Raw genomic sequence first — 5,654 nt, 5'->3', positions numbered from 1 at the left:
AAGAATGTTGAATAAATGAGAGACTACGAACCGGGGAATGAAACCTGAGAGGGATTGTAATGAATACAATTGTGCCATCTGCAGAGTACTTGGCAAGAGGAAAGAAAAGGTAAGACTGTAATTCGTGTCGATTCCGAACTGCCGGCTTTAAAAGTCAAGAGGCCCTTCTGCAAAAAAACGTTGCTTTAAAAGCCAGTATATTCTTCAGAATAAAAGGTGGTTCTTGGAACTGAAACACTTCTATTAATGCGGCTTTTCTGATCATTGGGTTATTGCAAGCAAGTTACTGTTCCAAGCATGTGCACACACACGTAAAATTGTGAACTGAATAAACGATGGGGTTCTTTGGAAGCAAAATACATCTCATGGAAGTTGAGGGTATCAAAACAATATTTTTTTATTGCTGGCAATAACCTGGGACATGAAGAAGCGAGATAGCAAGGATCAGCAGCAATGATGGGGACAAGGACTAAGAAAGAGTTCTTTGGGGAACTGGAAAGGCTAGTAGTCTCGGTCACCAGTTACCTCCTAATGTGACAGAAATTCGTCTCAATAAGAGACAAGGTACAAGGTGGGAGAGAAAGATCAATACAGTCAAGCTTCCTGTCTCTGTGCTTCATTGAAGCATTCAATGAAATTTCGAGTTTCTCCAGTCATTGTTCAACATGGTCTTGTGGTTTGCGTCAATCCTCTGTATCAAAATCAAGCCGAACAAATTCTAAGGACTATTCTAGTAAATGTAATCACCTGAGTCTCTGCAGGAGTGGATTTGACCTTGTCATCAAAGAATACAGGGTGCGTAATATCCGTAGAGTCAAACACAGCAGGAATGAGAAGGAAACTCCTTTTGAGAACCTCTCAAAAGGTCAAGAGGCTATTGGAGCACAAACTCCTGGGAAGCAACTCCCTCTGGTAATATGCTGTAAATGTAATGTTTTGCCTTCTGCTCTTCCTTAACTTTGGATGTTATTCAATATTATTTGGTGCTCTTTAAGTACTAATCATTACTGAACCGGCTTGAATATGTTTTTCCCTCTCTGTGATATATGAGCAATTTATCTAAATGCAAATCTGGTAATTAGAAATTGCATTCATCTTAATGCATATTTCTGTACGAGGAAGGATCATTTGTAGACTCATAGGACATCTTATTTATTGTTTGGAGGGTTTTTATTATTATTTCTGCAATATAATTATTGCTACATGTTATGTAACTTATTGCATATCTATTAATCTGCATGATGCATATAATTTTCAGTCCAAAGGAGGTCTTCCATGGTGCTTTTATTGCAAGCATCGGGGCTGTTTTTAGAACACAAGGTCTTTGTATCTGAGTCCATAGGAGAAACTGTTCTGCATTGCTCCAATCATACATATAAACATTATTTTGTATTATTATTATTATTGTTGGCAATGTGTGTACATTTCTTCAAATTCCTTTTCCAGAGTTACAGCTTGACTCAAATAATGTGCAAAAATGTAATTTAAAACATGATTGATTTTTTCCCCATTTTAAAAATGCTCAAGGCAATCCCAGAGGCATGGGGTTGGTGTTAGAGCAGCTATAATATGTACTGCTTCTTCAAATGCACAATTTTTTCTCCCCTCCCCACTTCAGATTGCAGTTATGTGAATCAAAGTTTGCAGTTCAACAGCCCTTTTTCAAATGTAGTTGCTGTTCTGTCCCCATCTTTCAGCCTGCAACTCAAGAGGATAAGGATTCCACAACTACAACCAGACACAGAGTCCCCTATAATCCTTGTAGGAAGTAACTGCCTGTTTGTTTGCTAGCTGCACCCTCGGCTAAACAGTTCTGCCATTAAATTTATATTGTTATTTACAGACATCCTGCTACAGTCTTCCTGTTTTTGAAAGTGAAGGTCTTCACCGAATGCTGTTTGAATCCAGTAGTATGCTGTGGAGCTGAGGTGGAAGCGGGAGAGTAAATTTTAAATGCCTTCCCAGTTTTACTCAGCAAGTCTCCTGTTTGAAGCTGAAGCCCACAAGAAGCTGCTACCCAATGAAACATAGGAGCATGAAATATACCAGTCAAGTCAAAATAATAGAAAGACTGACATATTTATATACTGTTGGTGTATCTGTCCTGCCCTTTGCAATATAGTCTCTAGGCTGTTGTTGTTCAGTTGTTTAGTCATGTCCGACTCTTCGTGACCCCATGGACCAGAGCATGCCAGGCACTCCTGTCTTCCACTGCCTCCCACAGTTTGGTCAAACTCATGCTCATAGCTTCGAGAACACTGTCCAACCATCTTGTCCTCTGTTGTCCCCTTCTCCTTGTGCCCTCAATCTTGCCCAACACCAGCGTCTTTTCCAGGGAGTCTTCTCTTCTCATGAGGTGGCCAAAGTATTGGAGCCTTCAGGATCTGTCCTTCCAGTGAGCACTCAGGGCTGATTTCTTTAAGAATGGATTGGTTTGATCTTCTTGCCGTCCATGGAACTCTCAAGAGTCTCCTCCAGCACCATAATTCAAAAGCATCAATTCTTCGGTTATCAGCCTTCTTTATGGTCCAGCTCTCACTTCCATACATCACTACTGGGAAAACCATAGCTTTAACTATATGGACCTTTGTTGGCAAGGTGATGTCTCTGCTTTTTAAGATGCTGTCTAGGTTTGTCATTGCTTTTCTCCCAAGAAGCAGGCATCTTTTAATTTTGTGACTGCTGTTACCATCTGCAGTGATCATGGAGCCCAAGAAAGCAGCTTACAATAAAAACAGAAATGCCAGCAAATAGTTAAAACAGAAGGTGAAACAATAAAAAACCTGCAGTTTAAAATGTAAATCAAAGCATCCTAAAAGGCAATTTGCAAAGATCTCCAATGCCATTAAACATTGTTAATGTAATATGGGAATCCAGGTGCATCTGAGCAGATCAGCCAGAGGTTAGGGATTAAGAACATTGGAGATAAAGTTAAGATTTCAGGACCAAGGACAGTTCACAGAGAAGCAGAACTCCAAGCATCTCTGATCAGGAATTCAGTGAGGACTGAAATATTTTGCTGGGGCTTGAGAATTTTGGCCACATATTAGCCCTTCTTCTCCTTCTCCTTCTCCTTCTCCTTCTCCTTCTCCTTCTCCTTCTCCTTCTCCCTCTTCTTTTTCTTTGGTATATGCCATTTTAAATTTACAAAGGAACACCCTGAGCTTAGAGGCACATTCAGGCACCCAAACATATAATTGTAGTGTTTGAAAAAACAGTATCGGTCCCCTCCAAAGCAAACTGCACCAACTTGTCCTCCAAAAACTCTCCTCCTCCTTTCCTGATTCAAAACTTTGCATTGTCCCCACCCTGCTGAAAATGAAGATCAGGTCTGTAGGACCGAGGGGGGAAAGTGTGGACTGCATGGGGATTCTGTTGTAAGCAAAGCACAATAAGAGAGACCGTGGAGCTGATTATATGACATGGAAGATAAGCAGGTGCTTTAACATGGAATCTCCTTAGGGGTTTTTTTGGACCCTGAATTTGCAAATGTCTCAACACTTCCTACTGTGGCTGCTTCCAACTCTGCAGGCAAAGTAAAATAAACATTTTATGAGTTCTTCAGTGTTATCACAGAAATTGTTGTGATGTGCTGCTCATAGCCAGGTCACCCTTCACGATAACCATGGAGAATGTGTAAGCTGTCAAAGTTGCTGGAGACGCAGGTGTTATCTTTGGGAAATCTGTCTCTTTGGATCTGATCTTGCCCCCATTCTAGGCTGCAGATGTACTGCGATGCATGTGCTCTCTGCAAGACATCCGTTCAAGACGCTGCAAATCAACCTCTTAGGTCCAGAGCACACTATGCAGGTTGGAGACGTGTGCTTGAAGAAGCAGATAATGAAAATTAAATCTGGACAATTAAATTATTCCAATATAGTCAACTGCATCCTTTTAAATTATATCTGAGGTGAAGAATTGCCCAAAATTAACTTCCAAAATAATGCTCCCCCCCCTTATTTAACACAGAATCGTAGCAAATAACAAGTATGCGCCACACAATTTTATATAGACGGCATGCATTGCCCAGTATTGCTGTTTCTATGCAGTTTTAAAATCAATTTTAAAAAATAAAGAAAATTCATGAAGCGACTGACTGTGTAAGATTGTGCAAGAATGCAGTCCTGCTGTGCTGACTTAACAAGCTCCCTGGTTAAAATCTGCTTGCTATGAATGAGCCAAAAGACTTCATACCCAGGAAAACTGTATCTGACAGACAACCTTGCAGGGTGAACATTTTTAGAGAAAAACAGGCACAACAATATGTTTTATTGGATTGTCTTGTTTTAGCACCCTTTTTGGGGGTAAACTTAACCAAGCCCTTTTTCATGCAGAAATTGTTGTGCGGCTGGTTTGAGTCCAAACCATGAAGAAAGAATTTGGAAACAGCAACATGAACAACCACAATTAACATCACAAAGAATGTGACATCTTCAACCCCCTTGCTGGTCAGTAAAAAAAAAACCACAACTAATTGACTTTAATGATTTTACTGTGTTTATTAAATCTCCAATATGTAATCTAAATTCACTGAATCTCCAATATGTTATCAATGATCAGAATATTAATAGCATATCAACAGCTTCAGTCTTTAGTATAAAGGTAAAGGGACCCCTGGCCATTAGGTCCAGTCGCAGACGACTCTGGGGTTGCGGCACTCATCTCGCTTTATTGGCCAAGGGAGCCGGCGTACAGCTTCCGGGTTATGTGGCCAGCATGACTGAGCCACTTCTGGCAAACCAGAGCAGTGCACGGAAACGCCGTTTACCTTCCCACCGGAGTGGTACCTATTTATCTACTTGTACTTTGAGGTCTATGGGATCGCCAAAGCTCTGAGGTGTCCTGACTGGGTACAGGCTTCTCAAACTTTGCTTGAGAAGAGGCCCGTATCTCTCTGAATCTTAATCCAAATCTGAATCAAATCCATACCCCTAATCATTATTAACATTAAGGGTGCAGAATGGTTGCATTAAGATGTTCCTTCTTGTGACAAAACAAGGTTTCCCCCGCCTATTTCAGTTCCCTCAAGACTCCCCCCCCCCCCGCTCCACCACCAATTTGCCACAGACCTTTTTATCTCCTTTCCTGTGCCCATTTGATACATCCTGGAACAGCACATTTAGAACAACCGTTCTGTGCCAGGAGTGCTTTCCGCCCTCAATAAGATTTGTTTCACACCGTCCTCTTTAAACATGTATACGCACCACAAACCAGGCTTTATTATTCCTTGGGCCACACACCTGCAATTGGTTTCCATGGTGACAAGAGTTTTGCAGCCCCCATCTGTTTTGTTCTCAGTTCCGATTAACAGATCACTAGCTGGCGGTAAAAATGCAATTAGCGGGGAAAGGCAACTTTTCAGGTGGGTTCGGGAGTTTTAAAATCTCTCAGCAGTTGCAAATGCTGCTGGAGGAACAATAGCAACAACAAGGACCCCTTTAAATAAAACTTCTGTGGACAGAGCCCACTAGGCCTCCCAACGCTTGGTTCAGAATGGATGGTCTCCCTGGCTCCTGACATTGGGGACGAGTACAGGGAATGCACAGGGCAGTCAAGTCGGTTTCTCTTAATCCTCATGGAAGCAAGTTGAAATGTTTGCTGTGCAGTCACAAACTGAGCCCAAACATATCTTTGGAGACCCATTTCTTTTCTTT

General features: G+C 41.5%; 1 long non-coding RNA gene across 1 annotated transcript; it reads right to left on the bottom strand.

Annotated features, from left to right (window-relative positions):
* Window positions 1–3,176: 3,176 nt before the first annotated feature.
* On the bottom strand, window positions 3,177–5,355 carry LOC308584555. The gene is made up of 2 exons (XR_014006915.1): window positions 5,241–5,355; window positions 3,177–3,824 (listed from the first exon to the last, which is right to left on the bottom strand). It is a non-coding gene; the product is annotated as an uncharacterized lncRNA (long non-coding RNA).
* Window positions 5,356–5,654: the final 299 nt, after the last annotated feature.

The sequence above is a fragment of the Podarcis bocagei genome, assembly GCF_964188305.1.
Source record: "Podarcis bocagei genome assembly, chromosome: 3".
Classification (NCBI taxonomy): domain Eukaryota; kingdom Metazoa; phylum Chordata; class Lepidosauria; order Squamata; family Lacertidae; genus Podarcis; species Podarcis bocagei.
The sequence above is the reverse complement of the archived record's forward strand: the minus strand, read 5'-3'. Positions and strand labels throughout refer to the sequence as shown.